Genomic DNA, 13,902 nt, shown 5'->3' with positions numbered 1-13,902 from the left:
GTTTAAGCTAAATAGCTATAAGTGTTGTATGTTGACATTATCTTTTATTTCTCTTAGAATTTCGTATAAGGACCGAACAGTTTCCACTCCAAAGATGAAGAGAGACTAGAATGTAGAGTGTAACGTTTGTCTGTGGTAAGCAATAAAAATCGTTGATAAACATGCTGCATGGTGCGAGAAGAGTACACATTTCCACTGCAGACAAACTGTACCGGCACATAGAGCTGTGTAAACAGCTTGAGAAAGATACGGTGCTCGGTAGCTCGCAGTAGAGGTGAAGTGAGACTTCTCTGTGAATAGAAACATAGTTCTAACATCACACCATAAAGATTCAGAAGGAGGTGCGGAGAGTACCTTGCCTATTAGATTATTGCATGAAAGAATTCGTAAAAATTGCCTGCATTTCAGTGGCAAGGTTTACGCTTCCGTCCCCTCGAATGATTCACACTGTGCTGTGTAGTGGCAGGTCCGCTTTGGAGCACATTCGCAGATGTTGTGTAATACATTCCTTATTAAATGACTTTACTATCCAAGTACGCAACATAAAAAATATTCTATTGTGCGAAACAATTGTGTACTCTGGAAGTCTGGGTCCGACGGGAGCGGTGGTGGGAACCGTGCAATAGCAAACACTAACTACACTTCGGATGTGCTCCGGCTGTTGAGTGAGTGAACTGTGTTAAAGGAGTAAGCATTCTGTTAATAGTGTAAGAGTACATGTCTTGGATGCTTCCGAGTTTCTGGAGTTCTTGTGTGTGATATATTTCATCAAATGTTGTATGCAGCAAGTGTTATATAATGCCAAGCGCCTAATTTCGTAAATCATTGCCTGGAAACAACGTTTGAAGTTGTCTGCCACTCAGGCTTAGAGACTCCTCAATAGTGAAGAGGTTCAAGATATTTTCTAGAAGAGCAGTTATTGATACAATTTTTATCGCCATAGCAATTCTCCTCATAGAAAATAACATCATGCAAAGCATTCTAATTTCAATGAAAAGGTTATTGACTTATTTTCTTCATAAAGCTACAACTATTGACTTCGTATACTAGAATCGTACATAGCATATTTGTGTCTGTCATGTCCAGGTTACACTGATGTTATTTTGGCTCAGTCTGTTGATTTTGTGGTTATATTTTGTGGCACTACTGTATGCGTTTCTAATGGTATTTGTAATATTGGTATTATGTGTGGACGATTTTAAATTAAAATGTAAAGCTTCAGATGTATTTGTTAAGAGTCACCATCTCCGCTCTGTGCTGAGTGATTTTCATTATGAGTGTCAGTTAATTAAACACAGGATAGATAGCAAATAAAATTGAGTGTAACGATCAATCTGGAATGGCAAGGAAATATGAAGTATTAAATTAATAAAGTGAGTGAAAAATTCCCCTACTTAAGTTTTCCACAAGTACATAATTATTCGTGCATAGGCTGATAAGCGGTAGTAGTCCGGAGCTTTCGTGTATAACGTAGTGTACGATACGGGAATCATATCCGACCAAGCACTCATCATTTCATCTCTCATTTTAAGCTATTCAATCACTGATAGAAAAATTATTTTATGTATCTGAAGAGCGTGACAACAGAAACTGAATACTTCTTTTGTTGGTATGTTCCGGCTTTCTTTACAAGATGGAAATGACGTGTGGCTTAGGCCTCCCGTCTGGTAGACCGGTCGCCTGGTGTAAGTCTTTCGAGATGACGCCACTTCGGTGACTTGCGTGTCGATGAGGATGAAATGATGATGGTAAGGACAACAAAACACCCAGTCGCTGAGTGGAGAAAATCTCCGACCCAGCCGGGAATCGAACCCAGGCCGTTAGGTATGACATGACTTCACGCTGACCACTCAGCTACTACGGGCGGACACTTCAGAAGATGGTTTTCACATACACAAGCGTACAAGTAACTGCACTCTGCGGGCAAAGCTTCCAATCAACGAAAAATTTAGTTCATTATGGCTGTCCACAGTCAGGTATAGTAAATGTTACGTACAGAGTGGCCTCTAGAACTTGTTTGTGTGGTGGTTTTCTCAGTGCAGCGCAATCTAGCAAGGAAATGACAACTGTTATGCAGTCGATTACATCAGCCTTTCTTTGACCTTTGTTTTTTGTCCGCAAAATTACCAAGCTGCGAATATTCTAGAGTCTTAGTTAGAGGTTTGCTCTCGCAGGAGAAGCAGTTTTCATCGAGCATATTGGCATCTACAAGTCTTTAACACTGCCTGTTCGTTGCTCGTGTGAACTATGGTTGTGGTTTGACATGTTGCTTAATAGCAGCAACCAGTGTATACTAGGTAATTTGAAGCTTATTTAGCGCGAGAGTAGGCGAAGTCATCAGATAACTGTAATCGCATTCCGGGAGGGGCAGCGATCAAAGAGCGCTGTCCAGATTAATGTTTTTAGTGCTGGAAAAGTAAAGTGGGCATTAATGCCTTCAACAGGAAGTCCTGTGAATGAATGGAAAATGCTTGTACCATTTAACATATGGCCATGCACAGTGTCGGTATCTTTTTCTCTTGCAGGTTCATTTATTTCACAGCCTATGGCAGCACTTTTCCTAATATACAGAGTATGCCCCATTAAAGTAAAATTTAGCTCTACAACTCGGGAAAGTTTGAATGAACATTTTCTTTAGGAACGTGGCAGACATTTACACACAGAGTTTGCGACTCTGTTACCTAAACACGAATGTCTAGTATCCTTTCATATTTTCGGGTACACAGCAGGGATACACTGTAGTGACAAAAGTAATGGGATACCTCCTAATATAACGGGTGATCAAAAAGTCAGTATAAGTTTGAAAACTGAATAAATCACTGAATAATGTAGATAGTGAGGTACAAATTAACACACATGCTTGGAATGACATAGGGTTTTACTAGAACCAAAAGTTCAAAAAATGTCCGACAGATGACACTTCATCTGATCAGAATAGCAATAATTAGCCTAAGAAAGTAAGACAAAGCAAAGATGATGTTCTTTACACGAAATGCTCAATATATCCACCATCATTCCTCAACAATAGCTGTAGTTGAGGAATAATGTTGTGAACAGCACTGTAAAGCATGTCCGGAGTTATGGTGAGGCAATGGCGTCGAATGTTGTCTTTCAGCATCCCTAGAGATGTCGGTCGATCACCATACACTGGCGACTTCAGGTAACCCAAAGCCAATAATCGCCCGGACTGAGGTCTGGGGACTTGGGAGGCCAAGCATGACGAAAGTGGCGGCTGAGCACACGATCATCACCAAACGACGCGCGCAAGAGATCTTTCACGCGTCTAGCAGTATGGGGCGGAGCGCCATCCTGCATTTTGGTTCTAATAAAACCCCATGTCATTCCAAGCATGTGTGTCAATTTTTACCTCTCTATCTACAGTATTCCGTGGTTTATTAAGTTTTCAAATTTATACTGACTTTTGATCACCCGGTATTGTCGGACCTCCTTTTGCCCAGCGTTGTGTAGCAATTCGAGATGCTGTGGACTCAACAAGTCTTTGGAAGTCCCCTGCAGAAATGCGAAAGTGTTCCCAGTGCAGGATTTTGCGCACGAACTCACCTCTTGATTATATCCCATAAATTTTCCATAAGATTTATGTCGGGTGATCTGGGTGGTCAAACGATTTCCTCGAACTGTACGCAATGTTCTTCAAATCAATCGTGAACAGTTGTGGCCCGGTGACATGGTGCCTTATCATCGATAAAAATTCCGTCGTTGTTTGGGAACAAGAAGTCCATGAGTGGCTGTAAATGGTCTCCAAGCAACCGAACATAACCATTTCAAACCACTGATCGGTTCAGTTGAAAGAGAGAACGCAGTTCATACCATGTAAATATATCCCACACCATTACGGAATCACCACCAGCTTGCACAGTGACTTGTTGACAGCTCGGGTCCATAGCTGTGTGGCGTCTGCGCCACACTCTAACCGTACGATCAGCTCTTACCAACTGAAATCGGGGCTCAGCTGACCAGGCCACGGTTTCCCAGTCCTCTAGGATCCAATCGATATGGTCACTAGCCCAGGAGAGGGGCTGCAGGCGATGTCGTGCCGTTAGCAAAGTCAGTCGCGTCGGTAGTCTGCTGCCATAGCCCATTAACGCCAAATTACGCCTCACTGTCCTAACGGATACGTTCTTCGTTCGTCCCACATTGATTTCTGCGGTTACTTCATGCAGTTTTGCTTGTCTGGTTGCAGTGACAAATCTACGAAAACGCCGCTGCTCTCGGTCATTAAGTAAAGACCATCGGCCACTGCGTTGTCCCTGGTGAGAGGTAACGCCTGAAATTTGGTTTTCTCGGCAGTCTCTTGACACTGTGGGCCAAGGAGTATTGAATTCCCTAACGATTTTTGAAATGGAATGTCCTGTACGTCTAGCACCAATTACCATTCCACGTTCAAAATCTGTTAATTTCCGTCGTGCTGGCCATAATGACGTTGGAAACCTTTGCACACGAATCGCCTGAATACAAATGATAGCTTCGCCAATGCACTGCCCTTTTATACCTTGAGTACGTACTATCGCCCTCCGTATGCATGCGTACCGCTATACCATCACTTTTGTCACTTCGTTGTAGGTCCCACTTATAATGTCGGAGAGACCTCGAACTTCATCTCTGTGAGTAAGTGGTGAGGCTGTGGCCTTGTAGTCGAGACAGGTGTCTGCCGGAGATTACCTAGCGATCGGCCCGTTCACTGCCGAAGAGATTATTATAAGTGGTGAGGACTTTTTTTTGTATATCGTAATTCTTGTGCGTTCTAAGCCGTAAGTTGTAAAATTTTTACGCTGCTCAATCGAAATGTGTTGCACAGACTCCAGACAGGATTAGGGATGTTCATTTATCAAACGTATTTGCAAAATAACAATGTTTAGAGGTTTAAATATAATGTTTCACTATCGATACTTAAATCTTTGAAACGTCGTAACAGTGGCGTTTCAGTCAGTGTGTCTTCTTTCGATGTTGACAAAAATACCAGGCTACTTTTTAACAAGACCAGTAATATTTTCGTCGCTTAAACGAATCCTTTTCTGAACATGCCTCATAACGACAACAGTGCAACGTATTTGCAAAAAAATGGTTCAAATTGCTCTGAGCACTATGGGACTTAACATCTATGGTCATCAGTCCCCTAGACTTAGAACTACTTAAACCTAACTAACCTAAGGACATCACACAACACCCAGCCATCACGAGGCAGAGAAAATCCCTGACCCCTCCGGGAATCGAACCCGGGAACCCGGGCGTGGGAAGCGAGAACGCTACCGCACCTCCACGAGATGCGGGCAACGTATTTGCAACTTACTAGACGTGGTCTTTGTGGGTGTGTGTGCGGGGGAGAGGGGGAGGGGGGGCAATATTTCCAAATGAACTGAGGCAGGAGCATTGGCTATTGTTGTAGCTAAGCGTGGACCAATTCATTTCGTTGTTCATCACTCTCATGCGGGTGTCAAGTAGTGTGGGCATAACGTTGATACTGCGTGGGAAATCACAGAAACAAAATTTGATTTGTGGAGTGAACTGAACATTGTGAAGTAGTAGGCCTACAAAAAAAGAATAATCTGCAAACTGGAGGAGAAATGGTCCGACCATCATAGCTCAGTTATTATTGTATCTGAAAGGCCTAGTCTAGATGTTAGACAAGATTCCTTATAAGTGTGGAATCGTAATATAAACGGTACTATCAATCCAAAGCAAGAAAAAATTACACTTATATATTTGAGCTGTATAGCCACATCGACAGCTTCTGAAAAACTGTTCTCGAAAACAGGTTATGCTCTTTATCAACATCGCAACAGACTGAAAGACGAATGTCTAACAAATATTATTTTTGTAGCCCGTAGACAAAAAGTTGTCGGATGTGTATTGTTAAATTACTTTTACGCAATTCTATAAATCCCTCATTTAACATTGATGTTAAAAACATCGGTGCTTTGTGGTCGATTATTATCGGTCGTCGATGGTTGCCAATGTGGGCACAACTCGTCTCTGAACATGATCGCTTCTTACTTCCTGGACTGTACTTGATATGTTAGACTGGGTTATATCAACACATTATATTGCGAAAATTCGAAATTTGTGATAAGATCTTATGGGACGAAACTACTGAGGTCATTGGTCCCTAAGCTTACACACTAGTTAATCTAACTTAAACTATCTTACGCTAAGGACGACACACACATCCATGCCCGAGGGAGCACTCGAACTTCTAACGGGGGGAGCCGCGCGGACCGCGACAAGACGCCCAAGACCGCGCTGCCATCCCGCGCGGCTTGTATTGCGATGACAGCGATGAATTACTCAGTGAAGCATTCCAAAGTTATATAAACGTTTCTTGAAAGACGGCTTGAATTCTGTGCTGACCCTCTCTTTCACTTTGTCACCTAATCGGGCTTTCACGATCCCGCCCAACCTAAGCGTCAAATTCTCCGTTCCTCGCTACTCTAGAAACTACATTGCAATAATGTATGAAATGTAGATTCTGTTTTAATACTGCCTCCGAGTCTGTAAGCGGCGCATAACATGCGCGATAAATGTCGTTATTAATGGAAATTTATGTTAGACTAAGACTTGAACCCGGATTTTATGCTTTTCACTGGCCAAGACGACTGCCCACAAAAAAGCACTAAATCCGGGTTAGAATCCCTGTAGTGAAAACGTTTTCATTCTTCACGACATATTCATTACATTAGAGTTCAGCATTTCTTTGTGTTACCTTACACATACCATTTTGTCTAACTGTATTTTCATTGACTTCATCTTCGTTACCTCTGTACATTTAATGCAAGTGAATTCAGTTTATTAGTTGTAAACATAGTCGTAACGAGGCTGTTTACAGTATGTGGTCATTCCCCTCCGAACAAAAACAGTGCTGCAGGCGGAGTTAAAAATAACCCGCGCTTAATGCATATTCGGCTCCTCGCCAGGCTTTGCTACGTTTGAAGACTGGCAGCTATTTACACTGGCCACGTGACAAAACTTGGCCACAGTACACTAATTCGTGACGTAGTGTCTTGGGACGTGTACAATAAGTTACTTTTACCCTAATACTCGAAGAAAATTTGTTTCTTACGAATCTCTTCCGGGGAAAATTATCCCTTCAGCGGACGTCATGGCTGTTACAAATAGGGTCATTGACCTGGACTTGAACTGATCATAGCCTTGTTCAAAGTATCCTGAATGCATTTCCCTGACGTGATTTTAAGAAATCAAGAAGAATCTAAATCAGAATATTGTGAGAGGGTTTTGAAGCCCATTATCCTAGCGCGAATCGAATGATACATCTACTGCATATTTTACGAACGCTGCACTGGTACGTAACTAGTGGCAAGTCAGCTACGTCACATTGATGAACTCTTCAGCGGAATCCGCAGGACGCCCGTATCTCTAAGTCCGTCAGCTGAACAGCTCTAAATTTCGGGTGACGAGCTACCTGTGCAGGGAGTTCGAAACCTTCGCGGTCAAAATCATACTGACTGCAGAGAATCCGAAATTGAGAATTTTGAGATTAAGCTTATCCATTATGGATTTTTTAGAACCTGTAACTGACTATTGAATTGTAAATAAACAAGAGTGCAACCGCACACATTTTGCAATATTCGTTAGTTTGTAACTGTTAGTCATGGCGATACCTTACGGTTTTTTCTCTCTTCTTGTCACAGGCCAGTACTATTATCACGCTATTGAAATAAAGATGTAACCTCCACCAGCGCCACCTGAAAATGAACCTGTAAATTCTCTAAAAGCAGTGGATGGGAATCAACAAATATTTCAAAAATGACTGGTTGCAGGTTTCTGTATTTACATTTATAATCTGCATTTTCAGATAAGGAGACGCTGGTCGGAAATGAATATTTCTGGCGGTACGATGTCTTTAGTGAGCTATGTGTATGAAGCACATACTTATAGATGGTTTATACTTCATAACAACTAACAGCCTGTCATATCGACGTTAGTGGCAATACCTTGGGAAACTATATGATGTGATAATGCGTAGTTTACAATTGTCTACAGTTGATGAGTGGCTGCCCAAGCTGATGCATTACTCTTCATGGGAACTTGTAGTCCTCCTTTTAATATGTGGTGCGGCAGGATATATTGCTAAGATAACCGAACGAATGCACAGAGAATAGTTTTGCGACAGGCGTTATTGTAATTCGAAGAGCTTTGTTATTGTCGTGGGCATCAGTCGGAAGACTGGTTTGAAGCGGCTCTCCACGCTAGTCTGTCTTGCTCAACCCTGTGCGAAACTTTTACAACTTACATCCATTTGAATCTGTTTACTCTCTTCAAATACTGGTTCTCCCAACCAATTTTTACCCTCTCCCATTACAAATTAACTATTCCTTGACTCCTCTAGATGTGTCCTGAGATCCGACCCTTTTTTTGTGTCGTTGCGCCATAAATTCCTTTTCGTTCCGAATCGATTCCGTGCTTCTTCGTTAGTTACCCGATCTACAGTATTTTTCTCTGGCACCCCACTTCCAAAACTTCTCTCATCTTTCTTCTTCTCTGTACTGTTTATTGTCCACATGTAACTTCCATAAGGCTGCACTCAACAAAAATAATTTGAGGACAATCTTTTAACACTTAAATTTATATTCGATGTTAACATATTTCTGGTTTTCATGAAATGTTACTTGCTATTGCTAGATTACAGTATGTATCGTCTTTACTTCTTATGTTGTCGATTATTTGTTTCCCAGGTAGCAAAACTCGTCTGCGACTTTAAGCGTCTCACTTCGTAAACTAGTTCTCTCAGCGTCACCTGCCTTAATTCAAATACGCGCCAATCACATTTCTTGTTATTCTATGTGTGTTCATCTTATAACCTTCTTTCAACATACTATTCATTTTGTTCGACTGATGAAGGAAGTTAAATGCCATTGGAAGCAACTTAGAAAAAGTAGATCGTGTAGCTGCTGAGGGGCAGGTGAAGGTTCTCGACAAAGGATTGCTTGCACATAGAATTCGCAGAGATTGTGTTGCATCTTGTGGCAGAACATCATGACAAGCAGCCTACAACTTGACCGTGATATGCATTCCTCGAAGAACGCAGTGTGAGTAGCAATCACATGCCCCAACCAATATAATATGTGCAAAGAGTGAGACCAAACGATTTTAACTTGAATATCGGTACTGGCAACACATTATTCGGAGCACTACAGTGAACTGAAACTCAATGGCACATTATAACATTTTCTTGTATTCAACGGGATGTAGACACAGTGGGGCGTCAGGGGCGGTCACCAAGTGCAGGAGAAATCGAGCGATGTGGTACAGGGCTCAGGGCACCTACTCCGCATTCAAAACGGGTGGGATTCATGTCGTCAATATTTAGCTTTCCTTTGCTTTCCTAAATAGAGTCAAGCAATAGCAACAGCAAAAGAACAATTTCCTTCTCAATCCGTCCTCTTTCCTATTTTAGGCTAGTTATCTAATTACCTCGTTATCAACTGGACGTCCAAACCTTATTCGTCGTCAAGTGTAGGAGAATACGTTAATTACAACTTAGTGATATGGAACTTATGGCTATCGCAAGCTGTAGGTAATCGCAAAATAAATTTTTGGCAGTGCGACAAAATGACATTGACGGCAGAAAAATCTGCCCAAACATCCAAAGACCTGCACGGTCTACGCCAACTGGATTCGAGTTTCCGATCAGCTGTAATAATTCAAGTATATCCAGCTGCGCAGGGCAGACAGCAAGCAGCTTTTTTATTATTATTACGCTTGTAGCGTGTACAAGAAAAAGTAGTTTCCTGTTATTTACTATACCCGCGGCTGGTAATTAACGGGTAACAAGGACTCTTGCTAAGTCTTTCAACCTTCGTGTTGTATATAACGGTAATTTCGTAACTGACCAGTACAATGAAAAACGTGTTAGAAATGCGGTATAAATTGTGCTGCGACTACTATTGTAATAAAGTAATCGATAATCTTGAAACTGACCAGCACAGTGCCAAATGTATCAAGAATAGAGTAGAAATGGCACTGCAACCACTGTTCTTGACGCGCTGCTTAAAAAACAAAAACTGCATGTGCTTCAGTTCCTCAGCTTCTGTTTCTCCATATACGCTATGTTTCACAACGTGTTAGTGATAGTAACAATAATAATAGTAGTAACACTAATGATAATTTTTTATTTTTGTTGTACTGATATGACACTTATAATAAAAACAAATTATTTGTGTAGTATCTCAAAGAAAAAACTGTCATGTTATTTACGGTTGTTAAAGTAAAAGCCACGAAAATGCTCAAGTTTAAGAACAGAGGTACGGACTTGATGATTAACCGATGCGAAAACAGAATTCCCTGTTGACTGGATACTAATATTTCTTTGCATCATATTATGATAGGATTTTTTTTTTTTTTTTTTTTTAATTTTCAAGTTTCCTTCGACAGCGATATTATTAGCGACCGAACACAAGTCCAGTTTTGGAAAGTCTGGGCAAAATAAGCAATGGTAGAAATTTTAAACAAAATATTTGGCATTTGGATGAAGAGATTTAGCAGAGCAGTGTAAAAGCCAAGTGAGCACTGTTAGAATGGACTTACAATAGGGGTTTTTCATATTATGAACCCAATGACTCACCGTCGTGCCTCCACTTTGTCCCAAGGCATCTTGCGAAATGTAAACGCAAACCAACATTTAAAGTCAAATAAATACGACAGAAACCATTGCCCTGAGTGAAGTTACTAGGTTACAACGCATGCAGTAGATGATAATGCGTATCGTTCGTTGAACGTATCTCACACAGAAGTCTTGGTTATCGTAGAGCCACTGACAGTAGAAAGTAGTTGAACGAATTCGAGTGCGAGGATATTTCCAGAAGCAAATTTATTATAAAACGACAACTGTAACTAATTTCTACCAACTGGAAAACGAACTCCCTTAAAAACGCGATACTCGCTAAGATTTTGAGTTCACAAACGATTGTTGACTGGAAAAGTAAAGAAGTAATTTTAGAATGGTCGGTACTCCCACGAACTTCAAAGCACCAATATTAATCGAACTGGGGCCACAGAATCAATAGAAGGTACAATTCCAAAACTAAAACCGGTAGAATGCAAGAGAGAACGAACTTACTTCTTGAATGTACCCAAGTTCTGCGCTCGATGGCAATAAATAGAAGTCACAGATATAAAGGAACTACATGTAGCTTACGAGGAGGAATTCTGTAACAAATATGCAAAAATGTAATACTGAGCAGTTACCGGTACACAGACGGCGTTCGCGTAGGGTGGGGGAACCAGGTTGTAATACGCCAAGAGGCAGTTAATGCTTCGCGTTAGATCAAACATTTTTCACGCAGGTATAACAGTTCAGTGGAGAAAAATGATCAACTGAACCCGAAGGAATGAGATATGTCAGTTAATGTATTACGAAATAAAGGCGTATGTCTCTATTATTCCCCAATCGAGAGTTTTTTGTAATAGGTTTCTTGCGATTTCTTGGAAAATTAAGTACCTACACCTATATTCCGAAAGCCATCTTTCGGTGTGTGTTTTTCCGACACCACTGTCTCTCTCTCCCTTTCCTTATCCAGCCGCTAATAGGACGTGGAAGGAACGATTGATGATTGTTTGTAAACCTCAACAAATAAGGTACTTCCGGGCTAACAGTAGCGTCTTTATTGACCGAATCCACATATTCAAGAGCATTGGAATTCGAATCCCTATCCGACCATCCTGATTTACCATGCCCTTAGTTTCCAAAAACCTCTTCAAGCGAATGCTGAGTTCGTTCGGTCGAAAGGTTACAGCTGTTAATCGTCCCGTTAGCGTTGTTACAAGTCATTGCTCCGTCTCTAATAACCACACTGTTGCTGGGATGTTAAGCTTCCTTTCCTTCTTTCCGACAACCACTGACAGGGTTGTAAAATACTGTTTATGTTCTATGATGATTCGAGGAGAATCTTCTATTAGACTTCGTGGTAAATGGTGTACAGCAGTTTCGGAAACTTCATAGGGATTCACTGCACGCAGTGTTGGCAACATACGAAATATCGTACATGAAATTAATTTAAAAAATGTAATGTTGTTCTCGGGTACCGAACTAAATTGCAAATCTGGTTAGGGGTTATTTATTATTAATACTCTGACTTGCGTCACACGTCATTTTTGTTTTTTACGTATGCGTCAATAGTCACTGTAAATATTTTAAAGTAAGTCAGTTTGAAGATTATGATGTTCTTATTGTTTTGAAATAAACACTGTACTTCATTATTACAAATTAACTATTTTGGCCTCTCTTGGGCATCATCAAGCTGCATCACAATAAAAATTATTGTGCTTACGTCACGTCACATGCCACACATCAACCTGGGGAAAAAGCAACATGTGATGGTGTCCCTAGTAAGAGTTTTGCACAACCATAGTAGTTGCAGGCATTACTATCCCAGATGTGCGGATCCCGTATAAAATGGAAAAAAAGTGCAAATCTTACGCTGGTATTGTCACTGTGCCAGCATGCACGGCACATTAAAATACGTTCGCATAACCACTAAAGTGAAAAAAATACATGACGTGGTGTGTGTGTTTGCAGGGTAAGTACAAATGTGGAAATATTCACCAGCTTTGTGGAAAATGAAGGGGAAAAAACTAAATCAGAAAAGGCGTCCAAAAAACATCAATCTAGTTCCTGGTAATGTAGCTGTAACACCGAAACGCGTAGGGCTGCAATAACAAAAACTAAATACTGCGATGAAGAAGGCACACAACAGCACTAAACTAGAAACTACATTAACGGACAACCTACGGGAAATGTCAGTTGTAAACAGTACGAAATTGCCTTATTTTTTGCGCACATGCATCGTCATCTGTCGTCATTGATAATTAACAAAAAATCAATAAAGTATTGCACAGCAAAATATAACTATCTGACGGAAGGTTCATTTGTTTACTGGCAAAACCCACCGTAGATATTATCCAGAATTCGACAAATATAGTTGGTAAATAAGTGTTACAGAACTAAGAAACAGAAATAAATACACTGATTGTTCAAATTATGTTGGCTGTCCAAGAAATCGGATTGAAATGCACTACAAGAAATGAGTTAAGTTAGAGAACCGTAATAAATTGCTGGGTTCATAGAAGTGCCATAGTTATTGATTTTGATAACACACAAAATGTAAATAAAGAATTCCACGCGAAGATAGCAATCAACAACACATGACAACAAAACAGAACTGTCCAACTGACTCAAAGACAATTTGTTGAATGACAAAAAACACTGCAGATTTTTCTAGATTTCGACAAACATTGCTAGAAAACAAGTGTTCCTGAACTTTGAACTAGAAATGGATTCACTCACTGTCCAGATTATGTCGGCTATTCGAGAAACCGAACAGAAATAAAATCAAAATGAGTTACGCCAGAGAACAATGATAGATTGTTGAGCTCACAGAAGCGCTGACTTAGGTCGTGGTTATTTAAATTGTCCATTGTTTTACAATGGGCCCCGAGTTAACTTCCACGACATTTCTTTGTGAGAAAGCAATAGAGATCTTTAAGGCGCGGCGAAGATGTCGACGGCGGAGGCGGAGGCGCAGGCGGCGGCGGCGGGAGCCGGCAGCACGTGGCGAGTGACAAGCTGGTACTCACTGTGGTAGTGGCTGTCGCCGTCGGGTTGGCTTTGCTGTGGCTGTGCGCGAACTGTGGCGCGCTGGCACACCGGCGCTCATATAGCGGCCGTGTCTCCCACCCCACCACCGTTACACAACCTGCCACCGCCTCAGCAGCCGTCGCCGCTGCGGCCGCTGCGCGCATCTCGCGCCCCGCGTCCGTAGTCGCCAATCAATTGGCAGGCCTTGGGGGCGGCGGCCGCGTCGCTTCTCCCACACGTGAGTCCGCATCACTTAAGCCTGTCGCCGGCGCCCGCGAACCACCACTGCTGCG

General features: G+C 41.5%; 1 protein-coding gene across 1 annotated transcript in view; it reads right to left on the bottom strand.

Moving 5' to 3' along the window:
* LOC126298543 (facilitated trehalose transporter Tret1-like) overlaps positions 1-13,658 on the bottom strand; it is a 275,519-nt gene extending 261,861 nt beyond the window's left edge. The window contains exon 1 of the mRNA XM_049989903.1: positions 13,609-13,658. The gene's annotated coding sequence lies outside the window, so the exon portion shown is untranslated. The remainder of the gene's footprint in view (positions 1-13,608) is intronic.
* Between the last annotated feature and the right edge of the window lie 244 nt (positions 13,659-13,902).

The sequence above is a fragment of the Schistocerca gregaria genome, chromosome X (genome assembly GCF_023897955.1).
Source record: "Schistocerca gregaria isolate iqSchGreg1 chromosome X, iqSchGreg1.2, whole genome shotgun sequence".
NCBI lineage: Eukaryota > Metazoa > Arthropoda > Insecta > Orthoptera > Acrididae > Schistocerca > Schistocerca gregaria.
Note: the sequence above shows the minus strand (reverse complement) of the source record. Positions and strands in the feature narration are given on the sequence as shown.